A 25,305-nucleotide genomic window follows, 5' to 3' on the forward strand; every position below is an offset into this window, starting at 1 on the left:
GCTAAACACATTCAGTCTGCATCTCGACTTAAACATAATTGGCTGCTTCCTCTTTGCTCTGGCGATGTGGTAGCGTGAGAAGCCTAATGTGAGTTTCCTACATATAAACTTGATGAACATTGCTTGCGGAAAACTCCGTCTCTGTCAACAAGAACAAAGGTTTTTAAATTGCACATGTTGCCCACAACATTTCCTGATGCTTTAAATGCAATACCATCTTTTTTTTTTTACGATTCATCCAGCGCCACGTTTCAAATAAAAGCCCACTTGTTTATTCTTTCACTATAAAACCAGGTGATGATTAGCAACAGGATTTAGGGAGTTAATGGCAGATAAGAGAACCTATCAAACTTTTACATGTTGTTTTATATGGCAGCTAAATGGATGAAAGTTTCCGTCCTTCTTGCACATTTATACCGAGGTTTTGGCTGAAACGATAAGGCTTTTAATACCCAGAGCAAAGCAGAAAAGTGAGGTTATACATTGTGAGGCCTTCTTTGATCTCAGAAAATAAAGAGAGGATATGAAGATAAAAGACGACTTCCTCCATGGTTTTGTTTCCACTTTGTGAAGGCATTCTAACCATAGAAATGTGGGAAACGCCGTCTCTGTTAAAAGCTCTCAGCTGGACAAGGCCGCCTCCAAATGCAGACGTAATTTTTCTTTGACCAAAGGAACAAGGAACAAATTGAGCTCCTTTTCTGTTTGCTGACATATGGCTGTTTTTTTATAGCCAGCCATCTGCTTTAGTGACTGTGAGGAGCACCCTCCGTGCAAAACAACACAGCAGCAAAAAACAGAAAACCCAGTTTGAGAGAGAGAGGAGAGATAGAGAGTCCCCCGTCGGGCTGCTGCGTCAGACATATACAGAGGCTTTCTTTCCTGTCTCGTGCAAACCTTAACCTTAAAGAAAAATAATAATAAAAAATAAAAACAAGAAATTGATGATCTTCTCGCAATATAACAAAACTTAAATAGTTTCATAATATTAGATGATAATATGGTATATGCACAAAAAATGTTTTAATTTAAAGCTGCAGCATGTACATTTATAAAAAAAATATTTTTTTACATATTTGCTGAAATTGTCACTATGACAGTTTGGGATAAAACAGATAATCTTAAAAAAATCAAGCTCCTCTGCCTTCTCCTGGCGCTAACTAGAAACAATCAATCAGAGGCAGGAGGCGGGTCTTAGTGCTGTCAATCATGCTCACCACAAATTCTTCCTTCTCCTCCTTGTTTTAAATGCTATGGCTGGTTAGCATGACCACAGACGACGGGAGATAAATGGTTTTCCTGTAATTGCGAATTGTTTCTCTGCCATTAGCACACTTAGCGTCGCGGACACAAGGTTGATTGACTGCGCCAAGACCCTCCTCCTCCTCGCTCTGATTGGTTGTTTTTGATGCGGTGCATTTCTACAAACGGCGATAGTAGCACAAGGAAGAGATCGATCTTTTCACAGATTATCTGTCTCATGTTATACTGTCACAACTTTTAACAAATATTTAAAAAAACATTTTTATAAAAGTTACATACTTCAGCTTTAAAGCAGAAATTATTCCCAAAGCCACTACAAAACGACAACATGCTGCAAGTTACATTAAGAATAATGTTTCCTTTCAATAATTTATTTAATTTTGGTTAATGTTCTGCTCAGACCTTTCATCTGTTGTTGTATCCAAGGTAATATTGCTGCACAATGTTAAAAAAAAAGCATATAAATGCAATATTATGTAATGAGAACAGAAGTAAATATATTATAGAATAATTTAAATAATAAAATTGTAGTAATTTTGTAAATATCCCACATTTTCTTCTCACTTCTCTGATTCAGTCACTAAAATTGCTGTTTATTGGCCCCCAGCCAGTGAGACTCCATCCAGATGCAGTTTTCTGATTAAATCATCACATCAAAATTTAATTTTTCCCATTTCAAGCCACATTTTGTTGCTTACACTTTCACCTCCAGCAGCCTACCTGCACAGAGGTATTAACGACATCTCCTTAAGTTAGAGACCTCCCAGTTTGCCCTAATTACCAATCAGTGCACAAGCTCCTTACCTGTCATCGATTCAAGAAGTTCACATCACGTCTTGTTTTTAAACAACACAAAAAGAGGAGCAATACCTCAAATAACAGCAGTGAGTATTAATCAGACCTCAGAGCTCGTTTAAAGGCCTCATTAGGTGGCTAACGGGAGACCACCTGTCGGAGAATGTGGCAGGCGGAGGAACTGGCAAAGAAACTTCAGCAGTTGGCCGAATCAAGGATAAAGTAGAAACGACAAGAGCTAATGGGTTAATCCTCTTTTTTTCTAAACCCACATTTGAGAAGTGGAAGATTGCGAGGTCTGAGCAAACAGGGCAGAGTGATAAGAGCGAGAGCTAAGGGTCTAATTCCAAATGAGATAAAGAGACACACACCGCCATACACACATATAGCTGCATATAAGAGCGGCCGCATGCAAAGACTGTGGACGTCATAATCCTCGGTGTCTTGATCTTTCCACATGCTTTGTTACTCCAAGCAATACAAAACCGAAAACACTAAAGGAGAAAGTCATGCATTGCTGCCGCTGGCTTTACTGTTTTCATTGCAGCTATTATTTAGCGATTCAGCTTGAGGAGGATAAAAAAGCAGCTTGATGCTTTTTCATGCAGTGAGAGAAGAACCCGTCTCGTTGCCTGATCAAGCCGTGCGGTCTGAGACAAGCTGGGTGAGGTCTGGGTGAGACCTGAAACTATGCATTAAAATGAAACGTCTGTTCTGGTTGACTGAAAATCACAGAGTCTGATCCTTACAGTGGTAATCCAGTGTTCAGCTTCATCTCTGGCGCCTCGGCTGTTCATGTAGATCAATGTGGGTGACACTGTAACGCTTTCCCCTGGATTTCAGCAGGTTCGTAATGAGTTTCTGTGGGCGGTACTGGCTCTGTCATTCTTTAAAGTAAGCTGTCGTAACAATGATTTTACTACCCCTTAGCAAAACTGACTTGTCATTATTTGCACCAATGTAGATCTGGGTGATTAAGATCATTTCTATCATTCAGTTAAGTGCAGCAGACCTTTCATGGATACTTGAAACCAAATATTTACATGCAATAAATAAAAAAAAGACCGTTTCTGTTGCATAGTGTGAAGCCAAGTCCATACATAGCCAGATATCTGGGAAACTAAATTTTAATGCGTTTAGGCATCTAATCCACACGAAAAGTCTAATTACTTATAAAGATTGCAACCAAAGTGGAGATTGGATGCGCAAAATTATTTCTATGTACCAGAGACCTGGATATTTTATATCCAGGATATATTGTACGCAGTTCTTTAAAGGTCCTGTGAGTATATATATTTGCCCATTTATCCATAACAACTGGAACTTTCAATGTCTAGCAAGTTATTTTCGCAATTTACCGTCTAGTAAAAGAGTCCCTCTCAGATTAATTTCACTCCCTGCTGCTGCGGGAGTGAAATTACCGTAATAACCTGATATTTACTGGAGAGCACAACGTGTGGTGGAATTACGGTACTGCAAATGTGGCTGGATTGTCGCCCATCCGTTCGGTCTGGAAGAGTTAAAAAGCTTCTTGCAGTAGTTTGTTGGAGCTTTGGCCCATTTCTCCAAACAGAACTGGTGGAACCGAGTCGGGTTTCACCTTTTCTATGAGCCTGTGGGCTTCATCCTCATTGACTGGCCTTTCAGTTGATGTTTAGGATAAATTTCACTGTGATCTGCAATTTTTTTTTTTTTTTTTTTACGAAATCTGTCCAGGATCCTCACAACATTTGTTTTTGTGGTTGCACCAGAAGATATTCTCTCTTTGAGAACCGTGTTATTTATATTTCCTTTGTTTGAACAAGTTGAGTCTTTCTAATAGGCAGCTTGGTGGGAATTGTTCTTTTTTTTTTTTTGCTGCGTCACATAAGGAAGCAGTTGTGTCTAAGGTGGGCTTTAAAGTTTGTTAATTACCGTATCCAAAAGCTTGTGTGAAAACCCGAATATGCTTCCCTTTTTGAAATAACTGTTGATGAACAAAAGAAAAACATGGAAGAAAACATTTTGTGTTTTGAAACGACTGGTACGCCTTTATACTGGTGCCAGGTCAGTGCTATCAACAAACTCATCTTCTCCTTTTGGAACTGAAATATTCAATGCCTACATTTAGCTTGTTGTTTCTGTCAGATTTATTGACACTTTGAGGTTTTGAAATGTCTGTTATTTGGGTTATTTTGTAGGTAGTTTTTACATTTTACTTGTTTTTTTTCATTTTGATGTTACTTGATTGTTATTGTTTCACTCTAAGGAATGTTTTACTGTTTTTCTCTGTAAAACACTTTATTCACACTGAGCTTGAAGAACATTTTATTAAACATTTGATTAAAGGGGCGGTATGAAGGAAAATTAACTTTTTTGAGCTTTACGATGTCGTTCCCTCATTGAAAGCAAACCTTCGGTGTTTTGACTCATTGTATTGAGTTTCAACAACATCTAATTTTCCTTTGGGATTAATAAAGTATTTTTGAATTTAAATTCAAGCTTGTGTAATAAAATCCTTGAAACTGAGTAAAGCTCTCCAAAGAACGATGGCAAACGGCATCATGGAGAAGCATTGTGATGACATACTGAAGGATCATTTTAAGGTCTGATGCAAAGACAAATTTCTTATTATTTTTAGTATATACAGGATTTTCATAACAACTGTACGTAACATAATTACTTTTTTTGCTGTAAAATGAAACTATTTGCCTGGAAAATATGAAATACCAACTTTTAATTCACTAAATTAATTATTTTTCAGCTTTTTAAAGAAACTGTGGTTTAATTGTAGCAGCTGGAAGAAACTCAGAAGAAATGACATCATAGATTCTCTATAAGACTTATTTCTTTACATTTTTATTTCTATCTTAGAAAGGAAAATCTGGCTGAAGAACATAAGAGCGCAAAAATGTTTATTTATCATCAAACAACTGAAGGGGAGCTTTAAACTAACAAAAAATTTCTAGTTTGAAATCATTTATTTTGTTTTTATTTATTACATCACATCATTACATCATTATTCATTCATTACATCACACAGACAGAAAAATTTACCTCAGATGATTTGTTGTAAAACTTCAGAGTGTGAGGAAGAAAAATAATCATCTTCCTTTACAAACAGTAAAGTAGTTACTTATAAAAAATGAATGAATTGTTGTAAACATGTACGTTTCTTTATTTAATATGTAGGTTTAACCCATTAGTGTCCAAAGTGACTAGAATTAGGAACAAAGGAAGATTTTTATGATCAATTTTTATGATTTTTATGATCAATTCCTGCGTTTGGTATAAAAAATCGGCTCAAAGATCATAGAAGCAAAACATTGCTCAGTGGTGCTGGTCTTGATTATGAATCCCTCTCTCACATTCCTTGCAGTATTACCAAGTAAGGCAGTAACACAGGCTCCATTGAGCCCCACTACACCAACAACAAGATCATTGAGGAAGTGTCGCACAGGCTGGTCACGCATTTTCCACTGACCTCCTCCAGCCAGGCAAGGCAATACAGCAAACCAAATCTGATTAGCCCCAGCCATGCTATAAATTAAGGAGGCATATAACAAAAAATAATCCAGCGATCTGCTTCCCAGCAGCCATATATCAAGCAGCTGACTCGCACCACCTGAGCAACAGGGACCAAACAGAGATTTGTGCCGTCGCTGCTGACCACGTGAATGGGCTGAATGCGCCAACTCTACACAGAAATATACAGAGCGCCGGATTTAAGAGTTTTCATTTTGTATTTCACTTGGAAAGACACACTGGATTCTCCAATCCACATGTGTCAAACTCAAGGCCACGGGCCCAAATGTGGCCCACCGTAGCTTTAGGTGTGGCTCTCAAGACCAATCAGTCCATCCAGTTTTCTGTGATCGATTCAGATTCCCACATTTGTTCCTGCTAATGCACAACTGTAAGCTTTTTGCAAATTTTCGCAAAAATGATCACAAACATTGGGTTTACTGACCACTAACTTCCACCTGTAAGCTGGAAGTATTAAGTACTTTTACAACACTGCTGCCTCAGCCTTATTTGATGTCAAGTGATTAGTACGCCCGTGATCGACAATTACGTCAATTAACGTCATACATAAATGCAAGTCTTGCAAAACTCCTTGAAACTATTTATATATTTGTGATTTTAATTGCAAAAAAAAAAAAAATCACAAAATCCATCTCAAAATCCTGAAGGAATTGAACAAAGTGAAAAAACATTGAATTTAAAGGACTTATAAAATGCAAAGATGGGTATTTATCAGTATTTTAACAATTTGTTAATGGGTTTTATCAGCACATTCTGGCACGACTGGCCCTGTAAGAACACTCAATCTTGATTTGGTCCAAAATGAAAATGAGTTTGACATCGTTGTCTAATCCAATTCGGAGAAATTAACTCTGAGTAAGATGTTAGCAAGACTGAACCCAGAACTGTCCACAATTAAAAGTTTGGGGATCTAGGCACAACTGGACATCTATTGACGAAGAAAAACTGATCAACAGAAAGCTAGTTTGTCTTCTGGACATGAAAGCACTTCTTCAGCCATTGTCTGGATGTTCATATAGAAACAAAAAATCTCTGCTGATTCAGCTGAAAGGAGAACCATTATGTAGGCCAGCTTGCTGGTGGATATTGACCTTGCCATGTTACAAATGCACATAAAGTCTTGACATGGAGACACAAGCATTATGGGAGCAAACATAAATCTCATGTGACGGCAGCTCACAGCCCATTCTTAGAGAGACCGATGCGAGTCACCATTGCAAACCGCTGCCGTCATTATTCTGAGGTTCGCCTTGGTGTGAGCAAACAAAGATTCACTCCTGCTGAATTGTTGTCCTGCCTTCCTTCTTTGATTAGAAAGATGTGAAAAATGATTTGCCTCCTTAACTAGGGCTGGACAATAAATCAATAACAATGTGTACTGTGATAGACATGAGATCAATATCAACAGAAAATATGTCTGACAGAATATTCAATAATTTCTCTCAACTCTGATCCAGAACCGCACAGCATTCTGGGGAATGTAGGCGGAGGAAAGGCTTTAGCCGCTCAACGTCTCATGGCTAACTGCGGCTAATTTACGCATGTGCTAAAATAAATACTTCTAGGGAGGGTTTTTTTTTTTTTCCTCTAGTCTTTAGTCATTCAGAAAATTATAACATTCTCTTGGAAAATAGATCCTCATAACAAGTAGTATTTTACTTTATATAGATAAATATGTTACACTTAGTTGATGTTTAAAAAATAAATCCTGATTGAGTTTCCGGAACAGATTAGGGAGTAACTTTAACTCAACCATTCTTTGGTTACCTAGCAACTCAACCATTCTTTGGTTACCTAGCAACAACCTGTTGAGTAACTGGCGCAGTAGCAGTTCAAGGTTTCACCACCATGTCTTATAATTGCTTAAAAATAAAAAACACGTGGATAAAAGAGGACGTGCTACATCGCCAGTTTGACAGTATTTAAAATTTTTAAAACAAAAAAAACCGATTGAATAATTATCGATATCGACTAAAACCCTTGTATGGTGATACGTTTTTCACCTTTGTCGTCCAGCTCTACTCCTAATGCATTTTACTCTTGTTTCAGTCAAACGTGTTTGAGGTCATAAAGATAAAAATGCTATCAAACAAAGACATCCAGACTAAAGTTTCAAATTGTTAAGTTTGCAAAGAAAAAAAAAATGATACCAAAGTGGTTTGATGTGATGCAGTAAATGCCTCTCAGCTGAAGGCAACCTTGGCAGCAGCAACCGCACTCAAGTGGTCACAATAACTGACAATGAGTCATTTACATCTTCTTGGGGGAATTTGGACCTGTTCTTCTCATAGAACAGTTTTAATTCAGCCAAATTAGAGTTTTTTTAAGCATGAACGGTCTGTTTACCCCCAATGCTACAGAATTTTATTTGTATTTAAGTAGGAATGCACCAATCCAATATTAATATCTGTATCGGTTCCAATATTGAAAAAAAACCCCTCTAGATTTGGTATGTTTCCAATCTATAAGGACAGATCTATTCAGTCTAATTCTATGCTTTGTGCTTTGAGAAATGCTTTATTATTTATTTTACATTAAACTAAGAATTATTAATTGACCATCTGAACTGTTTGAAAGAAACTTTATTTTTACATGTTTGACCAAAGTAGACAGCCTATAGTTTTTGTTTCAGTTTCTGTATTGCTTATTTTACAATGGCTGTTATAATCTTAATTGTGCTGACTCACTGTGTGAACAAATTAAAGTTGTTTTTATATGTTTGATCAACCTTATGAAGCCCTTGGTGTACTGAACTGTGGCGTAGTTACCTAATAAATTTGTAATTCAGTGTATTTTAAGCTGTTTTTCTGTATCTGATCAGAATCGGCCACTACTAAACCTCAGATATCTGTATTGGTGCATCCCTAAATTTAAGTTCTGACTTTGACTAGGTCACATGTTGGGTGTACATGGAGCTGTGCTTTGCTGCATAACCCAAGTACGCTCCAGTTGATTGGCTTTCTCCTGTTGGATTTCCATCTCTTCTAGCAAGTCATCCACAACCTGAAGCAGCAAAGCAACCGCAGACCATCCCATAACCATATCAAACTGTAATTTTACCACTTTTTCATGTATTCCCCATTTGTGGAGTGATTCTCACAGATGTTTGCCTTGGAAATGTCCCTGTAGGCGTTACAGACTGACAGATGTCAGTGACTTTAGCCCACAACAAACATTCATCCACGAGCCTCCCGTTGCGGATTACTTTGTTCGTCTACATCATATAAGTTGATCCGCTGTGATCAGGCGCTGTGTGTCCTTACACAGCATATTCTGTGATTAGGGAACCCCGGGGGTTTACAACTCACAGCAATCACGTATAAGACGAGCTGAGCTCATGTTGAGATCCTCATTCAGGCTGTTCAAATCCACGCATTGCTTTAAATACAAGTAAATCATCGTCCTCAACATGCTAGTATCTGATCAGACGTTGCTGAGCAACATATTTCTCAGATCAGACGGATTTTGCAAATCATGTGGTGTGTCTGCTCACATGAACTCCTGCTGCTTCTGAAACCGTCTCCTCTTTGTAGATCATCACCACGTAATCCAGCGTCACACCTTACAGTTCACAGCGGTTTCAGGTTTGTGATTACCTGATTCAGATTAGATCTTTGCTTTTTTCCCCAACCCCTTTAGCCTACTTCATATTGTCAGACAGTTTCTATTTAAGGCCTTAATTTGGATAGATTTTTTTCCCTTATTGAAAAAGATCATTTGTAAAGTGAGGTTGTCTTTCTATGATATTAAAATGAGCAATAAGAAAGCAGAAATAGTAAAAATCTGTATGTTTTTCAATCTCGGTATGGAAAGACAGAACATATTCAAAAGAATCAAGAAAATAATAAATAACCAAATTATGGAAACCTGATTGCATTTGTTTTGAACATTAAGTACATTCCCTGTTGAATTCAGCTTCTGTTCTTTTCCTGTTTAAACAAGAAACCTTTCTAAAAATAGTTCATAATCTTAATGCAAATATTGTAATAAGAGATTAATCAAGTAATTGCATGATAAATTTAAATGATGATAAATGATTATTGGATTTCTGATTATTAATATTTTTTTAAGAGTAATCATGTTTACAGAAACCTTGTAATCCATTTTATTAAGATTTTGGTTGTGTGCACTTTTTATTTAGTTAAGCAATTATTTTTTTAATTTGGCTTTTGTGTTTTATTTTGTATATTTAAAGTATCTTCCAGTTCCAGTGTGGAGTGTTCTGTACAAAATTAAGGTTTATTTGTGTTTGTGAGGGCTAATTTGTATCATTATGCAACTACAATTATATTAGTTGAAAATAGTCTCGAAAAGACAATACAAAGTTAAAAAAGTTTGTTTTTTTGGTAAATCTCTCACTACTTAATTGAGCTACTTAATGCTGCATCTGTGCTTAACGTGGTGGTGTGAGATTTTAAGGTGAATTTCAGCAATAAAAGATAATTTGTGGTGAAAAACTACGACTCTGGATGCAGGACTTGCATGTTACGGCTTGCAGCGTCGGACGCGCTGCTGCTGACACTCCAGACTGTTGGTATGAAGATGATTCATCTCGTGAGGGAGAGGTGGAGTAGGGGGTTTGAACACTTGACTGAATACCATAAAAACTGGATCAACTTGTTAGTTTATACGGCTTTGCAATTGCGTCACTGCATTGTGATCTTCAACAATCGTGTTGTTTTTGTCTTTACAGATAAGATGAACGAGTGGAAATCGTAAATAAAAGAGCTGTACGTGTCACACTCGGAGACATCCTGGATAAAGGTTGCCGCTGAAGGGCAAAATGAGGGTTAAAGTTTTATGTGCAGGCACTCTGGCGTCTATAAAAAAAATCTTTATCTGCTGACGGGGGAAATGGATCTGATTAAATTAGCTTTGATTACCGGAGGACGGCTGTCACTGCCTGCTGACACAAATATAAAACACAAATGTTCCACGTTTGACGGACGTGTCAGCATGCTGCAGCTGCGTGCTGGTATCTGGGCAGACTGCCGCTGCACCCAGAGGCAGCCGCGGACCGTGTATGGAAAGCCCACACCGTGGCAGTCTGGTTCAGGAACTGCAGGGCATCCCGAAACTTCTGCAGCCTTCCTCCCACCTGCGTCACAGTCAGCCTCCATGGGATTCCCCCTCGAATGAAACAGCTTAAGGTTTCCTCACGCTTATTTCTGAATGAATAGCAGAAATCCAGCAGTATGTGTCATGCAGTAAAGAAGTAGGTTTTGGCACGAGAACAACTGATAGATAGCCAAACCGCTTGGCCTCGACTTTCTCTATTAGCAGGACAGCTTGGGTGCTAAAAGAATGCGCACATTGAATGCAACACAGTGCAAGCCGATATCTGCAGGTGGGTTTGTATTGAAATGTTCTAATCCTACCACACCCAGAGGCTTTGGAAAGCAACTTAAACAGTGACAACCTAAAAGAAAACAACCTCTACAACCCCGTAAAGGATTATTGTGTAGTTTGATCATAAGAAAACAAACAGACCTGCCTGTCTTGTCCCTGCATGTTTGCCTGTCATTAATTCATAGCCACTAACCAGTTTAGTGGCAAACTGCCACTGACTGCAGCTCACTCAGCCGTGGTGCCCGGAGGCAAACTCGGCGCTCTATTTGCATGCTACACTTTCGGCTTCCAAACGTTTTTCAAACATCCTTTTCGGTCGAGATCAGCCTGAGTCTGTTGTGACAGGAAGCCGGGTGGATTTCACCCCATAAAACGACATTTTATTGTGCAAACAGAGACGTGAATTGAACAAACATCAACACATACTTAAGACACCAGGAAGAACTTTGACTTGTTTTGATAAACAGGACTATTACACAATATGTCTCCGTGAATAGGAATTAGATTTGACATCTTCCAAGAAAAGACCAGGTCAAGAGAGACAACAACACAGTATCGACAAGAAGAACTAGAGGACGAATCACCAGAAACTAGAAAACAGATGTGGTCAAGCAGCACCTCATGTGTCACCGGGTAACTAAAAAAAGCCCAGAAAAGAAACAGCATCAAATGAAGATCACATTCTGGGTTGCAACAGTTAAGGTAATTAGTGATGTGTGAATGTTTTTTCCTGTGACAACACACAAGAAAGCCAACACTGCTCAGTAAAGTAAGTCTTTTATCTTATTTGCAAAATCTATTCCTCTTCCTCTTTTTTTTTTCTGACCAATAAAATAATTAAAAGAAAAACACAAAACGCTTGAGAAAGTTTAAAAAACACCAGTTGCTAAACTATGAGCTGTTTGGAAATCCTAAAAAACAACAACACAAAAAAAAATAGTATTCCGAGGCGCATAATTTACTTTTAAATCTTTGTGTTACAGCAGACCTGTGGTTTTATTATACCATGGAAATAACTAGTGGGCCCCATGTCTAGTTTCATGTTATCACGTTATTTACACAAAGTTTCTACTGCTGCTAAAGTTACTGATTGATGATCACAATTATAATGGTACCTTAAAGCTGTTGTGTATGTGTGTTCATACACCTACTTAAACAAAAATATAAAACAACCACCCACTAAATTTAGTTTACCATTTAGTTTTCAACAGAGTACTATGTTTTTTGCTGAGTATCAGCTTTTTTATTAGTCAGACTATCTGCTTTGGTAGTCAAACTCCCATCGGCTGCTTAATAGACACGTCGCTCGTAACATGCCAACTGCAGTTTCAAAACAAATAAAATTTTATAAGAGTAATTTGTGGCCCCCCTTTCAGTTTCCATGACTACCAAAGTTTTTCACAACAGGACATTTTTCCAAGCAGCTGAATTTGCCTTTTACAGGAGTGAGAGAAAAAGAACTTCTTTACACAGCAAAGTAGTTGTGCTAAGCAACAAGTGGGGGAGGGACAGAACAGTGGTACTCTATTGTCAATACAGTCAAAGAAAACATTAACTAGACATATAGCTGTAAAGCTTTGGGTGCATATTATTAGCATTAATTGGCGAAGTGTAGTAGCCGAAATATCAAAATACTTGAGACTCCCTCTAAAACTCTTAAAACTGCCTATTTTAATAGTTTAAACACCAAATATAACTTGGTATGGATTAAAACATACAGTGGAAACCGTATTAGCACACTAGAGTCTAATATCTACGGTCTTCCTTCTCTTCGCTCTGAATGTAGGTGTATCTAGCTTTTCTTTTGAGTCTTTGTGTTTCGTTCTGTGAAAATAATCTGCAAATAGACAGATTTCCTGCTAATAATTTAGAGATGCATTCCACAGATCAGTCATCGAACAGCTGAATCCGTGAACGCTGAACCACGAATAGATGTTGGTCTACTGTAGAACAGACTGGGGAAAAAAGACACGTTCAGCACAGAACCCATTAGTTGTCTTTATACCATAACTTTTTTAAATCTTCTCTCTGAAATGGACAGCCATAAATATTTTTTATAGTAATTTAAAATTGGCTGGTTCTTGTCTTTGTCTAGGCATGAAAAACTTTTTGAAAACCTAGATTTTTTTCTTTCCAAAGGTGCTCGCTCCGTTAAACCGATCACAACCCCCTTTTAACCGTTTTGGAGGGGTTGTCATATACCACTAACATTTTAGGAAGACTCTTTATTTTGCATATATTTCCCATTGTATACTGTTCCACCTTTTCTTCCTGGAGTAAAACATCTTTCCAGCCAATACTGGCATTGTAAACTATAACGGTGATGAAAATGTGAGATTTCTTTCAGACACCAACACTCTACACCCCGTAGAGCTTTTGATTATTATTAACCTCCAAAATCCTGCAATGTGTGCAGTCCCAAGGCCTGGTTTATTCATCAGGTCAACGTCTGCTCCTATTTTAACACTTTGAGTTGAAAGGAAGAGAAGTCTCCATAAAACTACAACCTAGGCAAAAGTTCTTCAAATAAAGAGCAGCATACAGGTCTTTAAGTTTAGTAACAAGCCGTGCACACAATAGCGAAAGGAGGCCTTTTAATAGCTGAACCTGATCACCTCTCATACGTTTCTAATCCACGCAGGGCCAATCACAGCGGAAATGCCCTGGATACCCCACCCCCAACTGCTTGCTGCAGCAGCATTTCTCTCCACTGGAAACACTGGTGCGAAGGGGCAGTACCGGTCAGAGGAAGGATACCATATGCCAGATTGGACCAAAGAGATTAGCAAGGCATTTTTTTTGCTAAGGTGATTGGCCCACAGTGGGGTGGCGGGTGTGATAAGGGCAAAGAAATCTCTCCCAAGACTGTTCCACGTTCTGCAATTCAGCAGCTGACACTTTCTTTTATCTACCAACAACAAGCCACAGACTGGAAGACTACTTCTGTTGCAAAATAAGAAATAGCACCTCTCTTTCTTCATCCCTTTCCTTGTTTTCAACTTCCACATTTACCTCCAGTCTGTGGCAACACTTCTATTGAATGAGCCTTTTTATAACTTTCTACTAGTGATGTCACAGTAACACAGTTCATGAAGAACTTCAGTAATATGAAATTCTCAAACAGGGCTATTATTTGACCAAACCTTTTAACAGGACGGGGGGAAAACCAGTTGACGTCATTGTTTAGACCAAACCAGAAAATCTCCACTGAAAGCAGCTGTAATTCCTTTCTGAATGTGCATGCTGAAGGTCATTAAGACAAAGAACTAAACATGCCTTTAAAACAAAACCTGCTTCCTGTGGCTGCACTCTCCCACCCCCAGCCTCTTGGTGAGAAACTTTAACACTGGCCACAGACCAAATGCCAGAACGCCAGCCAGTTTTGGATGTGGCTGTGAGGTTTGACAGCTTTGTGTAACCGAGCCAATTCTCCAGTGAAAAAAAGAAGAAAAAACTACAGTATAAGGACCTCTTGAACTTTTTTTTTTTTTTTTGGAATGAGAAGTCTGCTGACCTAGTTTATGTTGGCTGACGCCACACAGGGGAATACTCAGTTATTATACGCAGCGGATATTTCCACTACTACACTGTTGTGGCTCAGAGGGAAGAGTCTGTCATTCCCAAATGTTTTGATTTCTCAGCAGTACAAACGTACTGCTGACAAATTAGAGAGTTTAGTGGTTGTTACAACCAAAACTTTTAGAAATCAGAACTTTACAATTTGACTTTAATTTTTATATGAACTCTCATTTATCTTGCCTCTATCACTCTGTCAACTGTTACCCCAAACATAAGCTAGCTTAAGCATTCATCCCTTATAGGCACTCTTAGTTTCTAGCAATGACCCTCAGTATGATATTTACTCTATAGGCAGGGCAAGCTTTGTTTACATAAACGTTGATGAGTGCTGCCATATATACTGGCTTTAATAGCCAGATGAAAAAGCTTGCAACATCTAACACCTGGAATGTAATATTGTTTCTATCATGGTATATTTCTGACCTCTCACCATGTTTGAGAGGTATATCCTAATTTCTATATCATCCACTAACAGTAAACATGGTCTGAACTCCTAATGGTATTTACTGTTTCAGCCACTTAGTTGAGTTTGGAAAGTTATGACACCAGTTATACAGATCCAAAGACATGTCAAATGTTGATGACAAAATTCTCTGGCAGTGTAAAAGGGGTGTAAAGTAGTTTCACCCCTTTGCCACTTAATGCTTCGATAGTTCAGAGTTTCATAGAGACCATATGTCTAGCCACACCCATCAAGAGTTATGTTAAGCACTCACTTTGACAACCAACAATTTAAAGGAATTTTGTACAAACTACTTGCTGAATATGTTAGAAAATGTGGCTATGTGATTCTATTATATAGGATGTAGTTGAAGGAGATCCCTTGGGATTTAAACCGTAAATAAGTAAAAATAAGTACTGTAAACTGGGAATTATAACCAAAATAAAATGGCACCAAAGGTGGGTATGAAGTAGTGAAGGTGGAAATTATTCCAGGGCCTATTATAACCATAACTGGGGGGAACTGAAACAGCAGTCCCAAATCATAATATAATGAATATGGTAAATAACATTAAGCTGACAGTTTCTTTGCTCTCTATTTAAATCGCCAGTTCCCCCATTAATATTGTTGATCTCAGGGAGTGAGTGGTGGCCATTTTCTTTCATTTAATTTTTAATGTCATTTAAACAACTGACTATTCTGTCAATTCAAAAATAGCTTTTTTTACTCTTGTGGTTTTCAGTTTCAGGAATTTGAAACAATAACGTAAAACAAACATACCCACACTATTATTCATTATCGAGATTATTAATGACACAGATGAAGATTTTAATTTCAGTAGTGAACTTCCATGTTTTACTTTACTTAAAATAATAACATACAGCAAGGATTTTTGGGTGAATTAAATGACTTACATGTCACTGGACTAAACCCTGAGACTGCAGAAAATTAAAAAGTTATTTGTTTTGTTTTGTATAGTATGTAAAAGGAGTAATTAATTTTTTTTTTTGTTTTTGAAATGACATAACAATCTTGCTTTTTAAACATACACACACACATGCTTTAGCTACTATTTAAAAGTTATTTTGAAACTCTTTCAGATTTGTTTGTTTGTTATGGCAAGCAACACTTGTTGGCCTACCTCCAGACCTCAAATGTGACCCACAGTAAGACATTTTAGGTAGGCACGGCTCTATTTAAATGCATGGTGGTGGGTGCAGTCATACACTGACTTCTTTATGTCAGTGAAAGGGCAGTTGAACGTGCTTATGGTATGCAATCCTGAAGCGGATGTTTAAATGGCGTTCTGAAATTCAACCTTCTGGAACGGATGCGTCACCCCCATTAGCTAAACAAAAATTAGAATGAATAATTCAAATAGAATAACTCTAATAAGTAGTTTTTGTGTCTACTGTTGGTCAGAATTGTATACTTGTTTATTTGTTGTTGACCTGCTGTGAAAAAGACAGCCTGATATTGTAAACAATCATGTAATATTTACTAAATTAGCTAGCAAACAAAACGGTCAGTTTTCGAACGTTAGTTACCGTCCGAGGTTAAAAACAGAACTTCAAAACATCAACCTAAATAGTTTCAATAATTTTTTGTTGCCTATAATTTCAATATAAGTAAATAAATCAAAACCCTTCCAAATTTTGAATATAGTAATCATATATCATATACTTTTTTGAAAATTTATAATAAAAAAATAGTGCCCGTCCACTCAGCGTAGGTTAACGTCTATACGTTTGATGACTCATAGCACTCAAATCCATCCGCCGCATTTGCTATAGGTTATTGATCAGTCATTTGATAATTCATCGATCTTATTAAACAAGAAAAATAATAGCGTTCTTTAATTGATTACTCAAGCAAAGTAAATAAGTTGAAAACAGAGAATAATTTGAAGGTGTAGACATAACACAGTCTGCACGGGAATAAATAAAGCAGAAGGAATACAAATGCAACCTTACCACATCGGCTTCCGTTCGATTTTCTCACTGTTTGGAAGCGGAAGAAACATTCCTGTTTTCTCCCGTCTGTCTTGATTCGTGGTCTCCTCTTCAGATCAGAGGAAGTGGATAATTAAAAAAAAAAAAGAAGGCACCAAACTCGGTGTAAAATGAGAGGTGGTTCGTGTGTATGTATATCGGCTAAAAATCAAGTGGTTTCATGTGACTGGCTGCATGATATCCACGCATTCGGCTCTGAATCGTATTTTCAGAGTTTCGGAGCCTGGCTCTGACTGAGACAGAGCATGAGAGAGGCGTGGAGACACTCTCCCAGCCTGCACAGTCACATCATTGGTTGACAAACAGCAATCAGATGCAAATTCCTAACCTCTGAATCAGCAGGGGCCGGCCCCCCCGGTGTACCCCCACCCCCTGCAGCGGAGTATGACGGTAAAAGCGAGGGTGTGAACTGTAAAACGGGCCCGGAGAGAGCTGGCGCTGTATGTTGCACAAACGTACTATACGTCTTACCTATCTATACCTGCTGGATTTCACACATGCATATCAATGCATGTGTGAAAAATGAAACTAGAACTGTCATTAAATAAAAATTATATAATATAAGTTGCATGCTTTTTGGCAACAAACTCTGGTGGCTTTATAATGCTGCAAACCAGGGAGAGGAACATTTGTGGTCATAATTTTGCACCTAATAAATGCATGCATGTAAAATAAATTTGAGGCTTTCAATCATTAAAATCCCAATTCTATTTAAGTATGTGTCTTATATGTATGAAATTGGAAATAAATCACGTCTTTGTTTTTATTAAACAACCTACAAAAGCAGAGATATTTCAAAAACCACAACTATTTGGAAAAATTCACTAGTTTTTATGCGCAAAATAAATTTTTTTAAATTTATTTTTCTTTCCAGTTTTAGCAACATTGAAAAAAATAAGGGATGCACCCATATGAAAATTTGGGCCGATATCAATATCCGATTTTAATATTCCTGTTTTGGCTAATAACCAATATACCAATATCATATATTTCTGTACCGTTTTGAAAACTTTGGAAGACAAACTACCAGAAACAAATGGCAACAAGATGAAATCAAGTTTTGATTGTTAACATCTGCCTGGTTTTATTTATCTGACCGAAACTGATATAAAAACAAAAGACTAATATCGACCACTAATGATGTTATCGCTGATATAGCATGACACATACATGCAGGGCGCGATAAAGGGGGTAAAAGTGATGACAATTCTAGGAGCCATGACCAATTTATTTTTTGTTCATAGAAATAAAAAAATAAATTTAAAAAATCGGGGCCCTGTCAATTACAAAATGAATGATATTGTATTTTTGAAGATTGTTTTAGCAGTAAAAATGTAATATTCAGATCAAAAAACACACATCCACATTTGCCCTGAAAATCCCCTACCTGCTTTAAATGGTTCGCTCCTGCTTGGAGCGCTTGAGATTGACGCTGTTAGCAGCAGACAGTAAGAAACAAGAACGATTGTGGCAGTTACTGTGCTGCTAAGAAAAGTTAGAAAATCAGGTTTTCAAAAAAATAAAAAAATAGAGAGAGGGAGAGAGAGAAAAAGATAAGAGTGTTAATTTATAACCCAGTTTTTCTCCAAGAGAGGTGAGTAGACTGTGTGAGATTATCAACCATTTAGCATAGTTAGCTTAGCTACTAACTACTGTTTGCCTCCATTTCATTAGCATTTAATGTATTAAGGAAATAAATGACCAACATATTCATATATTTAACTTGTCCCTTGTACCTTTTACCACTTAACAACAGGTCAGTCAGTCAGCAGCAGCTCTAACCCACATCCCTCCTGACCCGTCCTCTCCTGAGTGAAATTAAAGCTGCAGTATTTAACTTTTATGTAAATATTTTTTCCATATATTTGTTAAAACTGTCATTATGTTGTGACAGTATGGTATGAGAGGTAATTTGTGAAAAATATATTTCCTCTGCTTTCTCCCAGTGCTAGAAGCAACCAGTCAGTGGCAGGAGAGTTTTAGTGCTGTCTATCACAATCTCATGTGCTGCTGCTCATCCTTCTCCCACCTCGTTTTGTGCCGTGCTGCAGCTAGCATAACACAAAACTGTGAATGCTCAGTTTAGTTAGCAAAGCTACCAATGACGGCAGATAAACGGTTTCTTGTAACGATAAGTTGTTTCTCCACCATTAGCACATTCAGCAGTGAGGGAATGAGGCTAAGAGTGTCCTACTGGTTCTGATTAGTTGTTTTGGTCGGAACGCTGCATTACTTTAACCAGTAATAGTAATTCAGGAAGGAGGTGGAGGCGATTGATTGTTTTCACAGATTATCTGTCTCATAACAAACTGCTATGACATCTTGACAGCTTTAACAAATATGGAGAAAACATATTTTTTATTAGTTGTATACTGCAGCTTGAATAAAATGCAACTACATAGCATTTTTGAGAAGTCTGGATTGCTTTACGTGTAGCTGCACGTTGCTTTTGACTGTTGCTCATGGAGAGACATTTTAGTAACTTAAAACTAATAGAAAAAATGTAATCAACCAACTTGCATACTGGATGTGGACTGTTGGATGTTAAATTCATGAGCAGTAAATATTGTGCTAATTATCAGTATTGAACCAAAGAAAGCAGGGCAGATGCAAGCCTTTAAAACTGTGACGCTTTTATGGGTCAAATAGACTCAAAAAATTGTAACAGCAGCTGCGCGGGGGTTCCAAACAAATTTTTTGTCAGGGGGCCCAAGATTCCTGGCGGCGCCCTTGCATACATGTGTCATAATGTGCAGGTACAACTGACAACAAAAAGGTGCCACAGCACGATGCTGCCATCACCATGCTTTATGGTTGGTATGATGTTCTTAGGTTTCAAAGCTTCACTTTTACTCCTCTAAAGATAATTCTTGTCATTCTGCCTAAATGTCTCAATCCATATCTCTTCTGACATTAAACATATCACTTAGAGGCATTAATTGTGGCCACACAAGCAGCTGGAAATTTCAAATGACTAATATATATATATATATATATAGAATTAAGTTTGTGATTTTTAGAAGCTCAATTCATAATTGATGTGTGTTTTAGATGAAGAATTTGAAGATAGTCCTTTGTCTTCCAGTTTGTGCAAAACATCCCCTCAGCAAAGAGTTTTCAAAACATTTTCACATGTAATTCTTGTCATTGTGGTCAAACAGATAAACTTCCTATCTCATCAAATGGTCAAGTTTTTCTTCATGATTTTATCTGTTTGGTTATCTCAAATTTTTAGTTGTGCAAGAAAGCAAGGTGCTGCCATCACTATGATTGGCAGATGGTACGATGTTGGTTTCAAAGCCTTCTCTGCCTTTCCCAAATATAAATCTTGTCATTGTGGCCAAACAGATACACTTCCTATCTCATCAAATGGTCAAGTTTTTCTTCTTGTTTTGGTATCTTAAATTTTGCAAGAAGGAAAGATAGTGCCGCCACTATGATTGGCACTTGCCACGATGTTCTTAGGTTTTCAAAGCCCTCTCTGACTCCTCCAAACATAATTCTTGTCATCGCGGCCAAACGGATAAACTTTTTGTCTCAACGAACGGTTAAACTTTTCTTCATTTATCTGTTTTGGTATCTTCAAACTTTGGTAGTCAACATAGGTGTTGACTATGGAGCAGACATCGTCTTCTTCAGTGGGCGTTTAAAATAAGTTTTGACTAGGGACAGGTCTTCCATTTTACAACAGGTTTGGCGGTTTTCTGAACATCTCAGCCAATTTCCTTACATCTACGTGTCAATTCGCTGCCACTTGTCAGGTAGCATCCGAAATATGGACACATATTAAGCTTCCTGATTGCCTTCCTGATCAAAGACTGCAATGTGGTTGAAAATTGATCATCTTAAAAGCTGAATCTGCCCCAGAAACTAACTATTTTAATAAAGGACTCAACCAACTCTGCCAAGAAAGAGTGGTCAAAAATAACCAACCAGAGTTGAAACAGGGTTATGTAAACTGAGTCTTTATTTGACAATGTATGAATCTGAAATCCATTCTTGTTTTTAAAAATGACGATTGCTGTATTTTGTGTCACTATCCCATCCTGGAAAAGAAGAGTCATAACAAATCCTTAAAATACTGTGATAAATATGACATTAATGGCCATCATGACTACAGATAAATATAGAATAGAAGAAGCAGAAACAGGGTCTCAGCATAAACATGTGAGAACTTTAAAGCAGTTCAAAACTCACTTCCCAAAAAGTATTTCTAGCTCATCAAGACTTCAGAAATAAACAGACGCAAAGTTAAAAATAATTAGCATGAACAGAAATATTCTGCTGTCATTTGAGAGACAAAAGTTTTGGTTGGTGTTATAAAATTCCCACATGAAGTATTTGATCATTTGTTACCTGTTATATATTACAGACTCAAATGTTAAGTAATTAATTTTTTTTTCTACATGTCATCCAGAAACTCTTTTGATTGAATTCTGAATAGAAAATAAATATGATTTCATTGACTTTCTTTACAAAAAAAACGAAGCAAAAAATGCAGTTTTAAAGTAAATTTAGGAATCTCCTTCAAGGCAAGGGTTTAATATTTGCAACTTCAAGTTAGTTATGGTACTTTTATCTTTTAGCTGGATGCGCACTCTGTTTACCGTGTGTAATGTTCATTTACAAAACAATACACAGTTTAAATGCATTTGATGTTTCACTGGTCAGATTTGTTGAATTCATCTCGATCGTTCAGGGTTTTGTTTTAATTCGCAGATCTTCACATCAGTCATTTTGCGAATACGAGGGCGGTGTGGGGAACTCACCTAAGCTCTCTCTTTATCTGACCTTTTGGTTTCAGAAGCGCCGCTCTGAATGGATGAGTCAGAGCGAGATCGATCTATCATTAACACTAAGCAGAAGATTGTTTGATATTGATCGACTGCTGTCAATTTCTGCTGGTATTTGGCAGAGATGAAGAAGTCTCGGCAGGAGAAATAGGAGGGAAATTGCAAGCAGTGCTGTCTTTTTGATTGTTTTTGTTTTGTTTTGTTTTGTTTTGTAAGTTAAGCTTTTGACTGAAAATGGATTGAATAGACGTGTTTAATTCATATCAAATGAATTTTAGCAATATTATAGATGTTAAGTTTGCTAAAATTTGTTTATTCGTTCTTCAGATGCATTTGGTTTAGTCAAAAAGTGATTTCTCCTGGTATATAACAAGCTGCGCTGCTTTTGACAGTTACTGGTTGCCGTAGCAACCAGTAACTGACAGCCCCTTCCCCCCACCCCCTCCCCATTTTCTGTTGTTGTTTGTAACTGTGGGGCAGAAACTGCTGGACTGATGTGACCACCGACTTGATTTTATCTCTTGTTAGAATAAATACAGCAAACCCGAATGTGTCTGGGTCCGAGACGAACAAAGAAAGGTTACAAATGTTTGTTTTGTTCCCCCCTTAAACTCAATTCTACTGTTTTAGTGCAAGATAGCAAGACAGTGGCAGCCTTTATGAAGATGTTGGTGAGATGAGGATCCAAGCAAAGCTCTTCTACTTTCCCAACAACTTCTTTTATTCATTAATATATATTAAAAAAAAATAAAAAAAAAATCCAGGGCTGTGGGTGCTGACTGTTGTGTTTGCCCCCCTGCAGCTGTCGACTCAAATGAAGAGCTGAAGATATTCTCAAGCAGAAAACCAATCCATGGGATGAAACGGGATCCATGTTCGTTTCCCAGCTCTCAGTGACAGATGAAATTAAAAATCAAATGGGGCTCTGTGGTGATGACAACTGCAATTTCACACTTGATACCAAAATAATTAAAGATGACGGATGCTTTTCAGCTCAAAGCCAAGGGCGTGGCCGTGGCTGAAAAGTGACACACGCACGATGACACGGCTATTAAAATGAGCCCAGGTGGCAACATAAAACACACAAGGCATGACCTTTCATTTTTAGCAGTTGCACAACTCAGCAGAATCAAGTTTATCTGCTTAAATTAGGTGCATGTTGATAAAAAAGCTTCCTCTGATAAGTCAAACACACAAGGACAGACTGTATTATAACTGGTTTTTTAATCCACATATAGTGATATTTGTTACACATTAAGAAAATAATCCACTTATTTCTAAATTCTGCTTTTATTAAAGTTGCTGTTGAGCTCACGAAATGAGCCAATCACACAAAACACTATAAATTTTGAAAAAAGGAAACAAATTTCTGCCGTTTATGTCCCGTTTTTGTCCAGGTCATGTCATCACTCCACAGTCATAAACATGTTTGTTTGGACAGCCACCTTGCTGCGTCAGCAAAACAGTTTGTTATTGGTGTTTTGGTATCATCATTTTTGCCCTTTTGTTATTATTGTTATTACTGTTTTTATGAAGCTGCTGATCTTCCAAAGTCTCTAGTGGGAAACAAAAGCTGCTACCTGCACACTAATCCAACCGGAATTTAAATAATTCATCAACAACGATGCACTTTTTGTCTCATTCGTATTTTAAAGCACTGATGTTAACGTGAAAAACTAATACTATTTCAGTGTGGCACTAAATAGAGTCTGTTGCCAAAATAAAGGCTCACAACTGGAAGAAGTCTTTTTAGTACACTGACGCCATCTAGCGGCGAAGTTGGAGAACGACATTTTGTTTTAACTTGTAAGCTAAGTTGTTTATTTTGGATACTCAGCCACTGTTCCAGGGTCTGGTGGTGGAGCGGACGTATTTTTTATTGATGAAATTTAAACACATACAAAAGAAGATGTTCACTTCAACTACAACTTTTAACTTTGATAGAAAAACCTCTTAAGAACAGAAGTATCACTCGTTTGTTTAATATATATAATAAAACATATTCATTTAAAAATAACATTTAATATAAGTAAAAAAAAAAAGTCTTTTAATTTACCTTTAGGGCTTTAAGATAAGCCCCAAACAAGTCGAACAAAATACACTTCTTTATCTCCTTCCGACTGCACTTATATTATACAACTAGTATTTGCAATGGTTTTTCATTTTGTGATCAATGATATTGTTCTTTAAGGATGGTGCAAAATTATATTCATTTATACTAACTATATATATATATATATATATATATATATATATATATAGATACATACATTACATAATCTGATAGATTTTTCTGAGGCGATTTTAGAACGATACCCCAAAATTTCCACTAGATGGCGCCAGTAAGCTAAATTGTCAGAAAAATGTCAAATGGCTATAAAGTTAAAATAAGTAGCTCCTTAATAAAGTAAAATAAACTAACTTATACGTAGCGTGCTTAGAATCTGGTCACATGTTACATCTAATTTATTATTATTGTTTTATACTTTATTTTAAAAAGTTTTTCTGCTCAATTTAGACCAGATTTTACAGCAACACGTCCTGGATGACATCATCAGTTGTTCGCTAGCTATGCTAATTCTCCTCAAATCTAAGTTTGACCGCATATGGAAGAAATATCTCACTTTTATTTTTAAAACAATGAATTTATCATTGACTTTATATCCTGTGCAGTTATGTATTGTGTATGTATGTATTATTTAAGACAGTAGGCCTTTTCAGTATTTCAGAATTGATTTATTCTCCCCAACATTTAAAAATATTTACCAAACATAAGCAGACAAGACTGTGCATTGCAGCACCTCTGTACAGTTTGTACCATGACACCATAAATAAAAATCTATAAACATAGTTTACATACAAATGCTATTTCGAGATCCATTAAAGACAACAAAAATAATCAGTATACAACTTTTACAAAGAGATATCCCCTTATTACTCTTTATCCTTTACAGCCCAGTGAAAAAAGCTTTACAGAGCGCCAAAAAATGCTTTTACATTTTCCATGTAGGTTTATATACATGAAGAAAATAACAATACAGTCTTTTTACATCTCAGCAACCTGCAATCAAGGCCTTCATTCTGTGATGCACCAAGACAAAATGTTAAAAACACAAAGAAACATGAAGAAAATAAACTAAGCATTTTGCCGTCATAGACGTCGTTTCTTTCCAATTAATCCAATACCTCCTTCACATCCAAACATTTTGGATGTAATTAAACACTTACAATTTGATAAATGATGAACACTCTTAGGTTTTGTTGAGTTTGGTCAGACTAATCGCCCAATTTTGACATTATCAAACTGTTGTATAATAATATTTTGTGACACTTACATCCTAGCTCTCTCTGGACATAATTAACCATATCTTTATGACTAGATTATGTGTTCTGTATTGTTGAACTGATTTATTACTGATCCTGAAAAAGGTGAAATTGTTGCAAAGACAGAAAGCTGGAGGTACTTTGTGTTGAGGATCTAAAAGTACACTTTCAATAAAGATGAAATCTGGCAAATCAAAAAATGTAGGACACTGAAGTACAACAG

General features: G+C 37.0%; 1 protein-coding gene across 2 annotated transcripts in view; it reads right to left on the minus strand.

The window, feature by feature from the left end:
- Positions 1 to 17,302, minus strand: part of arid3a (AT-rich interactive domain 3A) — an 80,538-nt gene extending 63,236 nt beyond the window's left edge. For both annotated transcript variants that reach the window (XM_007560556.2, XM_007560554.2), the window contains exon 1: positions 16,927 to 17,302. The gene's annotated coding sequence lies outside the window, so the exon portion shown is untranslated. The remainder of the gene's footprint in view (positions 1 to 16,926) is intronic.
- Between the last annotated feature and the right edge of the window lie 8,003 nt (positions 17,303 to 25,305).

This window comes from Poecilia formosa, unplaced genomic scaffold (genome assembly GCF_000485575.1).
Source record: "Poecilia formosa unplaced genomic scaffold, Poecilia_formosa-5.1.2 Scaffold116, whole genome shotgun sequence".
NCBI classification, from domain to species: domain Eukaryota; kingdom Metazoa; phylum Chordata; class Actinopteri; order Cyprinodontiformes; family Poeciliidae; genus Poecilia; species Poecilia formosa.